The sequence below is a fragment of the Carassius auratus genome, chromosome 40 (assembly GCF_003368295.1).
Source record: "Carassius auratus strain Wakin chromosome 40, ASM336829v1, whole genome shotgun sequence".
Taxonomy (NCBI): Eukaryota; Metazoa; Chordata; class Actinopteri; order Cypriniformes; family Cyprinidae; genus Carassius; species Carassius auratus.
This window is the reverse complement of record NC_039282.1, coordinates 2,209,091-2,220,587: the sequence shown is the minus strand read 5'-3', so window position 1 is coordinate 2,220,587 and position 11,497 is coordinate 2,209,091. Positions and strand designations below refer to the sequence as shown.

At 46.8% G+C, this 11,497-nt stretch overlaps 1 pseudogene; it reads right to left on the bottom strand.

The window, feature by feature from the left end:
* Window positions 1–2,790: 2,790 nt before the first annotated feature.
* On the bottom strand, window positions 2,791–5,404 carry LOC113058976 (uncharacterized; annotated as a pseudogene).
* Between the last annotated feature and the right edge of the window lie 6,093 nt (window positions 5,405–11,497).

Here is an 11,497-nt window from a genome sequence, read left to right as displayed (position 1 = left end):
GGTGTACGAACATTAGTAAACAACAGACTGCTCACCCTGAGGCTGCTTTTATTGTCGCGGGTGATTTTAATCACTGCAAATTAAAAACAGTACTCCCCAAATTTCACCAGCATGTTTCCTGCCACACCAGAGGAGACAAAACTTTGGATCATGTTTATACAAACATTAATGGAGCTTACATCGCGAGCCCCCTCCCCCACTTCGGGCAGTCTGATCACCTTTCTTTGTTTCTCACCCCTAAGTATTCACCCCTCATCAACCGTGTGAAGCCATCAGTGAGGACCATCAAAGTGTGGCCAACTGGAGCAGACTCTTTACTTCAAGACAAGTTTCAACACACTGACTGGAGTATGTTTGCTTCACAGGCTGCCTGTGGCTCTCACACAGACATTGATATCTACACCTCCTCTGTACTGGATCACATCAACTCCACCATTGACAGTGTAACAACAGAAAAACAGATAACAACATACCCTAATCAGAAGCCATGGATGAACAAGGAGGTGCGACTTCTGCTGAAAGCCCGCAACACCGCCTTCAGGTCAGACGACGCTCAGGCCTACAGTAAATCCAGGGCTAACCTGAAAAGGGGCATCAAAAAGGCCAAGTACTGCTACAAGCTGAAGGTAGAGGAACACTTTTCCAACTCTGACCCCCGACGCATGTGGCAGGGCATCCAGATCATCAGTGACTACAAGTCTAGCAACTCCACTCCAACGGTCACGGACGTCTCCTTCCTTAACGAGCTAAATGACTTTTATGCTCGCTTCAACAGCGACAGCAAGGAGATGGCAACCAAAATCTCACCCTCAGCAGACCACCAACCCCTTAAACTCACCCCCTCAGATGTCCACACTGCACTGAGCCGGATCAACGCACGCAAGGCTGCTGGCCCTGATGGCATTCCTGGACGTGTGCTTAAGGCATGTGCAGAGCAGCTTGCAGGGGTCTTCACAGAAATTTTCAACCTGTCCCTCATCCAAGCAACTGTGCCTACATGTTTTAAGTCCAAATCCATTGTGCCAGTACCGAAACACTCCTCCCCAACGTGCCTCAATGACTATCGCCCCGTAGCACTCACACCCATCATTATGAAGTGCTTCGAGCGACTGGTCCTAGCACACCTCAAAGACTGCCTCCCACCCACACTGGACCCACACCAATTTGCCTACCGCAGAAATAGGAGCAAAGAGGATGCAGTATGCACAGTGCTGCACTCTGCACTCACACACCTGGACCATAACAACACGTATGTTAGGATGTTGTTTGTTGACTTCAGTTCAGCATTTAACGCCGTCATTCCCTCCAAGCTGACCACAAAACTTGGAGACCTGGACATTAACACCTCCCTCTGCAACTGGATTATGGACTTTCTGACCAACAGGCCTCAGCATGTTCGGTCAGGCCACAACCACTCCACCACCATCACACTTAACACTGGCGTACCACAGGGCTGTGTGCTGAGCCCATTCCTCTACTCCCTTTACACCCACAACTGCAAGCCTGTGCATGGATCCAACTCCATCATTAAGTTTGCAGATGACACCACGGTGATTGGCCTCATCAGTGACAACGATGAGACTGCCTACAGGGAAGAGATACAGCACCTGGCCACATGGTGCCCTGATAATAACCTGCTCCTTAACACCAATAAGACCAAGGAGCTCATTGTGGACTTCAGGAAGAAGAATGGAAGCACTCATGACTCCATCCACATTAACGGGCTGGATGTTGAACGTGTCTCCAGCTTCAAGTTCCTGGGAACCACCATCTCGGAGGAACTGTCCTGGGCCACAAACACCTCCAGCCTGGTCAAGACGGCTCACCAGCGCCTTTTCTTCCTCAGGACACTGAAGAAGAACCAGCTGTCTTCAACCATCCTGGTGAACTTTTACCGGTGTGCGATCGAGAGCATCCTGACCAGTTGCATCACAGTCTGGTATGGGAACTGCTCAGTGGCTGACCGGAAGGCACTGCAGAGGGTGGTGAAAACTGCCCAACGAATCACAGGGACACCACTTCCTGCTCTTGAGGACATCCAGAGGAAATGCTGTCTACGTCGAGCTCGCAGCATTCTCAAGGACTCCTCTCACCCTGACCACGAGCTATTTAACCTCCTCCCCTCCGGGAGGCATTTCAGGAGCCTCCGGACAAGGACCACAAGATTCAGGAACAGCTTTTTCCCTAAAGCTGTTTCCTTGCTGAACTCTGCCCTCTGACACCCCTCAACACCCCCCACACCACACATAGACTCCTCCCCCTCTTCAACACTCTGATGCATTTATTTACTCACAACAAGCAAAAAGTAACTTGTTATTACCTGCACTACTGCCTGTTCATCCAGGAACACTGTATAATCCATTTGCACATTGAAATATTTTTTCTATGCACTTTACTGTCCATTGCAATACTGTAAATTATGTTCATAGTTCTGCCAATAGTGTACATACACTTTTACATAGCCCATCTGTATAGTATGTTCATAGTACACCTATCTGTATATTGTGCTTATAGTATTTAATATCTGTAAATTATGTCCATAATACTTACCTGTATAGTTATTGTATATATTATAGACCTTTATTCTGTACTTACTGCTTATTGCACTTCTGGTTAGATGCTAACTGCATTTTGTTGCCTTGTACCTACATGTGCAGTGACAATAAAGTTGAATCTAATCTAATCTAATCATCAGTGATGTAACCTAGGATCACGGGGGGTTTCGGGTCTTTCAACAATCAGACCCCCTCCCCTAGGCGACCCAGCCGGGGTGATCAGGTCTCAGCTTATGTCCAGGTAGCGCTACTACCCTACATGCCATGCCTCTCCTCTCCTGATCCACAGCCACCTTGATGCTACTTCTGCAGCATCAGTGGCCAACTTGATGGCCCTTCGCTGGCTCGCCCCTGTGATGCCAAGCATTTTGTAGGCCCTGCAAAGGGATTGGCCCACAAACCCTCGACATCCCACTTCGACGGGTTGGCATATTGCCCGCCACCCATTGCTCCGGCAATCCTCCACAAGCTGGGAGTACTTTGCCTTCTTTCTTTCATTGGCCTTCTCCATACGGTCCTCCCAAGGCACTGTGAGCTCCAAGAGAATTACCTGCTTGGAGGCCTCTGAGTTAAGCACAACATCTGGCCTTAATGTTGTTATGGCAACTGCCTCAGGGAACTTCAGCTGCTTGCCCAGATCAACTGACAGCTCCCAGTCACGCGCCGTTGCCAACAGGCCAGAGGAGGTTCCCCCGGGCAGCTGGTGTTGACTTCACATATAGCGCGATGCTGCTCAGGCTTCGAGGCAGTCCCAGCCACCTACGCAGAAACCTGCTGATCCTCATCTCAAAACCTTCCACCGTTGAAATGGGTACTTCATACACCAGGAGGGGCCATAGGATCCGAGGGAGGATACCGTGCTGGTAAATCCAGGCCTTGAACTTGCCAGGAAGGCCAGACTTGTCCACCACGGCCAGCCAGGTCTCCAGGTCTTGGTTGGTCGCTTTTGTGGAAGCACTGAACACTTTTTGTGTTCAGCACGAGGGACCTTGACTTTGCCGGCTTGAAGTTCATGCGAGCTCAGGACATCAGCTCCTGAAGGCCGTTCAGGATCCACCTGCAGCCTGGGACAGATGTTGTGGTCACTGTCAGGTCATCCATGAAGGCTCGGATGGGTGGCTGTCTATCTCCAGACTTAGAGAGGGGCCCCCTACACTGCATTTCTGCAGATTTCATCAGCATGTTCATGGCGAGTGCAAAAAGGATGACTGAGATTGTACAGCCAGTGATGATCCCCTTCTCAAGCTTGTGCCAGTCTGAGGTTGTTGTTCTGGAGGAGATGGAAGTTGGCATAGTAGTCCAGGATGAGGTCTTTGAACTTCTTCGGGGTGTGATGCCGGTTCAGTGCCTCTTCGACCAGTTTATGGGGTATGGATCCATAGGCATTTGCGAGGTCCAGCCACAGCACAGCCAGGTCCCCTTTGTTCTCTCTGGCTTCCCTGATAAGCTGAGTGACCACGCCTGTATGCTCCAGACATCCAGGTACCCCTGGGGTTCCTCTCTTCTGGACAGATGTATCTATATAGGAATTCTTCAGGAGGTAGTCTGTCAGTCGCCTGAAAATGAGGCTGAAGAAGATCTTTCCTTCAACACTCAGCAGTGAGATGGTCCGGAACTGATCGATTTTCTGAGACTTCTCCTCCTTCGGGATCCAAACACCCTCTGCCTGTCTCCACTGGTCTGCTACCCTTCCCCTCCTCCAAATCACCTTCAGGATCTTCCAGAGTCTGTGGAGTAGTCTTGGACAGTTCTTATAAACCTTGTAAGGTACTCCACTGGGCCCTGGAGCGGAGTTTGCCCTTGCCCTTCTAACCACCTCTTGGATCTCCTTCCAACTGGGCTCTTTCCCGTCAAAGTCCAGTGCTGGTGCAGGTGGATTGATCAAGAATCTGCAGGGCCCTAGGTCTTGCTCTCTGTACTCATCACTGTAGGATTGCTTGAGGTGGTGGTCAACCTCAGCTTTGGAGCAGGTGAGTTGGCCGCTGCGCTTCTGTCCTAGCAGCTGTTTTGTAAATCCAAATGGGTTCGCTAGGAAGGCAGCTCTCCTCCTGGACCTCTCCTTCCTCCTCCTCCTATGCCCCTCCGCTCTCCTCAAAGTCATCAGCTTTTTGCGGATTATGCTGCGTAGCTCCGCAAGCGGTCCCCTCTCCTCTTCGCTTGCAACCTTGAACTGCTGCCTCAAGGTCTCCAGCTCCTGCCTGAGCTGAAGGATTTTACTTGCTCTGTTGTTCATGGTATAGGGGGGCTTCGCTGCTCGCTTCTCCTAAAGTCCAAACCTCTCTGCAGCTAGGCTGATGATGATTGTAGTCATCGTTTTGAGGCGTCGATCAGCTCTCCCTTTGGCTGTTGCCTCCAAGATGGTATCTGCGTCTTCGTCAAACTGACGCCACTCCTTCTCCTTGCTAGCTTGGGGCCACTTCACCCGATGATGTTCTGATGTCCTGTGTGCATCAGGTGGTTGCATCACCTGGAGGCTCCGGGCACTGTGGGGTGTCTCCGGGCCTGGCTCCTCCTGTGTCTCACCAGGTGTAGTTCCTGTGCGCTGTGACTCTACCTCCTTCTGTATACACTTCTTCTTGGCCTGGTGGATCCGCAGGCCATGTCGGTTCTTGCATATCTTGCCACATTTGCATTCCATTGTCGTCGTCATGTTTTCATTGCCATATCTCGTCATCCTTTGATCCGTCCTGTGGGATTCTCTTCCGCCCCCCCTCTCGGGAATCCCTAGGGGTAGGTCGATTCGTAGCTTTTGTGGGTTCCTTCTTCTCAGAAGGTGCAGCCTGGGATGCTACCCCTCACTGCCCCAGTGCCGTCTTTCCGGGCTGTCCACTGTCTCTCCAGCTGTCACCAATCTGTACATAATAATAATAATAAACAAATTGACACTGAAGATCACAGTATTCTTATTTCCCATCTTGAACACTGTGTGGGTATTAGTGGTTCTGTCCTGTAATTATTAAAATCTTACTTGAATAGTAAAACTTTCTCAGTTTGTGTGGATGGGTGCTCATTCTTTAAATCAGTGTTGAGTTGTGGAGTTCCTCAAGGTTCTATCCTAGCTCCAATTTATTTTCATTGTATATGCTCCTGTTGGGTTCCATTTTTAATGAGAACAAAGTGTAATTTCATTGTTTATCTGATGACATGCAAATTGATGTGCTTTTTAAGCAAAATGACAACCAGAGTTTGAATGCTTTGATTTCTTGCCTGTCTGATATTAAGGCCTGGGTGTCTTATTTTGACCAGAGGTGGGTAGTCCAGGGGCCAAAGAGTAAATGTCCAGACATATTTTTGTTCCACTCATGAATTCACCAGCTGATTTCACGAGATAAGGAACCTAATCATTCCTTCCAAGTCACAAATGAGTCTGAAGTCAAATCCCCAAAGAGATAAAAGTAAATGAGATAATGAAGTGTCTAATCAAATGACGACTGTGCATTAATGATGAACACTTGCTGTTATTGAGAATTACAGAGGATCAGATGTTGATGTTTTAGTGGTTAAAATGATGGCACCATCATGGAGATCAGTGTTTGCTTTAGTTGAGCCCTTGACCCTTGACTTGCTTTGTTAGATCTATCTCAGTAGAAATGCATGTGGTGTTGTACAATGATGAGATATTAGCGGTTATCATCTGTTGAGATAAGCCTTGTGAGTTGGCCTGATTTTGCTCAAAATTACTTTTTTATTTATATGTTTAGGTTTGCACTAAAAATCCAGCAAAACTACAGCAAAGTGTTTTTATAACAGATATAGCAATTGATTAAAATAATAATACATACATTTTTTTTACAACTGTACTATTTATACAAACTCAGACATCAAGAATCAGTATACAAATCTTAACAATGGTGACAATCAACAAAATGCTTCATGATGCAATGCATGCTGGGTAACAGCATAGTAAAAACTCCCATCATGTACTGCAGTATGAAAAATTATCACCACTGTTGAGAATCGTATGTTAAGTGTTCATGTCTAAAAGCCTTCTTTTATTTTTACTTAGTATTGACACATTAAGGTGGCATTTGTTTAATAGGGTTTTTTTAAGTTCAATACCTGTGTGTAAGTTAATATGACAAAGAGAGACCACTTTATGCCATTCATTCATCATGAGTTATTAGCAGAAAATCGCAAGTTAATCAGCTATTTCAAGCTTTTGATTCAGCAAAGCAAAGAATGTTTGCTGTGAAACAATATTGCAATCACTTAGAAACAAACTACTTTGTATTATTAAAAGGGTCAAGAGACTAATTAAAGCAAACATTGACCACAATTATGGTGGCATATTTTGTGTGTTTTAAAACAAAGAAGAAAAAAAATTCTGTATATTTCATCTAAGGCTCTGGCTGTAGTCAGTTGTAGTTCTTGTGTTTCTCTTTTCTTAAATGATGTTGATTGTTAACAGCAGATGTTCATCACTAATGTGCGATCATCATTTAATTAATCATTTAGTTATCTTATTAACTTTAACTTTTTGGGGACTTGGGATTTGACTTCTGACTCATTTGTGACTTGGAAGGAATTATTTGGTTCCTCCTCTGGTGAAGTCAGTGGCTTAGTTCATGAGTGGAATAAAAATATGTCAGGACTTTTTCTCTTTGCCCCCTGGACTACCCACCACTGGTCAAAATTACCCAACTGCTGGTTTATATTTAACCTAGCATTTTTTTAGAGTGTGCTGGTTGATCTGGCAGCATATGTCAAGCCCTCGTAAAAAATGTGGGTGTTGTGTTTGATTCTGCTTTGACTTTTGACAAGCAATCAAGTTAAATCAAGTTTTTTTCAGCTCAGACCTCTTTGCTAAGGTGAAGGGTTTTTTAATCTATTCTCGACTAGACTACTGCAATTCAATGTATATTAGTATTAAACAATCATGTATAAATCGCCTACAAATAGTAAAAAATGCAGCTGCCAGTAAGTACACATTGGTACATAGTATCTATAGCTCTAATGTTTGTGTAACTACACATATGTAAAAACCCAATGAATGGTAAGTACAAATGTGTAACAGGACATTGGTAACAACACTTTCTGGTAATGAAAGTACAAATGTGTAACAGGACTAACAGCACTTTTTGGTAAAGGAATTTTTACACTTAGATTTATCATGTAATTACTCTGATGTTAAACAACAGCGGCCATTAAGTTAGGCTTTACATATAACTTGTGGTTGGTGTCCAGAATGGTACACTTTATATTAAGCGGACAGTACCTGAGGAGTTACCATGTAAGTACACTGGTATTACAGTGGTGCACAACTCCAACTCGAGATCCAACTCCTCCCACTTTACCTAACCCTAAACCTACCCATCTCCAAACCCTGGATCAAATGGTTCCAATTACTCTTATACATTTTGTTACACAGTGTAGTTATATATGTCCTGTTACACATTTGTACTTACACAAACCATTCAAGGGTTGTTACATGTGTGTAGTTAGATATATATTTTAGCTGTAGATTTTATGGACCAACATGTACTTGCACTGTGGTAACATACAACGTACACATGTAGTAACTTTGTAAGTACACTGGTATTAGGGACACTATATAAAGTGTGACCTTAAATTATAATATTAACCATATGCCTTGGCTACTGGACTTTATTAAGTGCTATAGTCAGCATTCAAAGTTTATCATGAATAAATGTTACATAAAGTGCATATAGGCCTACAAGAAAAAAATTATCCATCCTACAGTCTTGTAAGTCCATGAACTGATCATCTTTTCCTCGCAGTATTTGTATATTATCATTATTATTATTATTATTAGATTATTACTATTGGTTATATTTTATATTCGTTTATATTCATGATTTGCTTCATTTCAATCTCTTTACTTAACGTTCTGAATACTTTTGTAAATAATAGCCTACTGTAAATGTTCGACATGTAAATCAAGCTTTGATTTTGCTGACTGGAAATATGTTAAATTTAAACTGCATTCCAGCTAAAATTCCAGTCAGCAAAATCAAAGCTTGATTTGCATGTCGAGCATTGACAATAAGCATGTCAAGAGTTTTAACAACAATGCCAATGTCTAGTGTTTTAACAATTATGCCAGAAAAGAAAATTAAGTATAACAAATATGTATTTACCCATTTAAACTTTTTAATTAATCGTTTTGGGTGAAAGTATGGTGTATTGTTGTAAAAACAAATGTTGAAAGAATTATACCCATTGTTTGAAATGGTTATACTGTCAGGATCTTGGCAAGGAGGAACTCAGGTGCAGACAGGATTTACAACACAAACAGGTTTATTCACGAAAAGGGGAAAATAAAAACCCACGAGGGGGAAAACACTGACTAGGGAAATACAAAATAACTGAACAGGACTGAGTTAACGGGATAAACAAAGACTCAAAGCACGGGAACACTAACTATAAACAAACACTCACAGAAATACAAAACACTTCTTCAGGAACAGGTACAATCACAAGTGATGAACAAATCTCAATGAACCGACGCAAGACAGAGCACACTAGGAAAGCTAAATAGAGGGAACAATCAAGACACGACAGGTGGCACAGATGGGACAATCAAGACACGACTAGGTTAACAAGGGGGGCGGGGCAAGGGAACGAGACAACACAAGCACATGGCCCAAAGGCAAGGCCATGTGCTTGTACACAAAACACGGGTCTGTCATGATCCTGCCTCAAGACTAGGAAAAATCAAGGACACGAGGGCAGAATCATGACAGAACCCCTCCCTTAAGGAGCGGCTTCCAGACGCTCCTCAAGGGAACATCAAACACGAGACATGACTGACATGACAGACTGGGACACCGACACAAACCAACAAGACACGACAAATAACAACAAAGGCAGACATGAATACACGACGGCAGGGTTAGGGTGACAAATCAAAAAAAACAAACAGGGAAGGGGAGGAGGCGGGACCACAAAGTTCATGGGGGACAGACCAGGGTGGGTGGGTGGTGCAGGAATCTTAGGAGGACAGGACGAAGGCTGACGACGGGGGGTACGGGCAGGTCTGGGTGGTGAGGGGCGGGGAGGGGTCTCGGGACAACTGACAGGGGACATGATAGGAGCAGACAAGGGACGCGGGGCAACACTTACGGGACGCGGGGCAAGACTTACGGGACGCGGGGAGACGACAGCTGGACACGGGGGGACAACATCTACTGGACACGGGACGACAACATCTACTGGACACGGGACATCTACGGGACACGGGGCCACATCAACAGGATACATGACTACATCAGCAGGACACGGGGCAACACTCACGGGACATGGGGAGACGACATCTACGGGACACGGGGAGACGACATCAGGACACTCGGGAATTCTGGGGACAGGGTCTGAGGACAAGACAGGACTGACGGGGACTTCTAGGATACGGACAAGACTAGACAAATAATCTGAAAAGGCTTTAGCCGCTAAGACAATTGGCATCTCCTTACGAGATGAGACACACTGTACTAAAGTCTTTGCTGCAGAGTCGGCCGCGGCACTCTCCTGCGCTCTCACGACTGCCGACTTGCATACTGCCCTCTTCTTTGCCGGCTCGGGCACGCCAGCGCTCACCGCTGCTGGCTCGGGCACGCCAGCGCTCTCCGCTGCTGGCTCGGGCACGCTCACTGCTGCTGGCTCGGGCACGCCAGCGCTCACCGCTGCTGGCACGGGCACGCCAGCTCTCTCCGCTGCTGGCACGGGCACGCCAGCGCTCACCGCTGCTGGCACGGGCACGCCCACCGCTGCTGGCACGGGCACGCCAGCGCTCTCCGCTGCTGGCACGGGCACGCCAGCGCTCTCCGCTGCTGGCACGGGCACGCCAGCGCTCTCCGCTGCTGGCACGGGCACGCCAGCGCTCTCCGCTGCTGGCACGGGAGGAGACAGGGTCACAGGACCGGCAGGCCCCCTCTTCCTCCTCTTCCTCCTTGGGCGCGGTGCAGAGGCCACAGCTGGGTCAGAGGCGGGTTGGGGAGTTTGGTCTCGGGCAAGGCAGTCTCGGACGCCGAAGACTCAGAAGTTGACTCCCATGAAAACCGTCTCCCTCGTTTCATGGGGAGACTGCTGGCTGTGGAGGGCACCTCAGGACTCTGGGAGGGGCTTGCCTGGTCCCCCAGGGTTGCCACAGCCAGGACACGACCCTCAGGGATCGTTGGCAGCTGGGTAGGTGGAGGGGACCTCTGTGGCTCCTCCTGGGAGATGCTTTCCCACAGCCGGGCATAATTACGGAGGACCCATTCCCCCTCAGGCGAGTATGGGAGGGTGACCCCCTTCCTGTCGGTGGGGGACGACGTCCAGCACAGCCTCCGGAACTCCGCCTGATGCTGAAGCTCAGAGGCCCTCCTGCCTGCTGAGTTCCTTGGTGGTCGGTTCATTCTGTCAGGATCTTGGCAAGGAGGAACTCAGGTGCAGACAGGATTTACAACACAAACAGGTTTATTCACGAAAAGGGGAAAATAAAAACCCACGAGGGGGAAAACACTGACTAGGGAAATACAAAATAACTGAACAGGACTGAGTTAACGGGATAAACAAAGACTCAAAGCACGGGAACACTAACTATAAACAAACACTCACAGAAATACAAAACACTTCTTCAGGAACAGGTACAATCACAAGTGATGAACAAATCTCAATGAACCGACGCAAGACAGAGCACACTAGGAAAGCTAAATAGAGGGAACAATCAAGACACGACAGGTGGCACAGATGGGACAATCAAGACACGACTAGGTTAACAAGGGGGGCGGGGCAAGGGAACGAGACAACACAAGCACATGGCCCAAAGGCAAGGCCATGTGCTTGTACACAAAACACGGGTCTGTCATGATCCTGCCTCAAGACTAGGAAAAATCAAGGACACGAGGGCAGAATCATGACATATACAGTCTGCCGAACACACACACGAGAAGCAAAAGTTCAAAGTGCAATACTCAATCACACAAAGAAGAAAAATAAAAAAA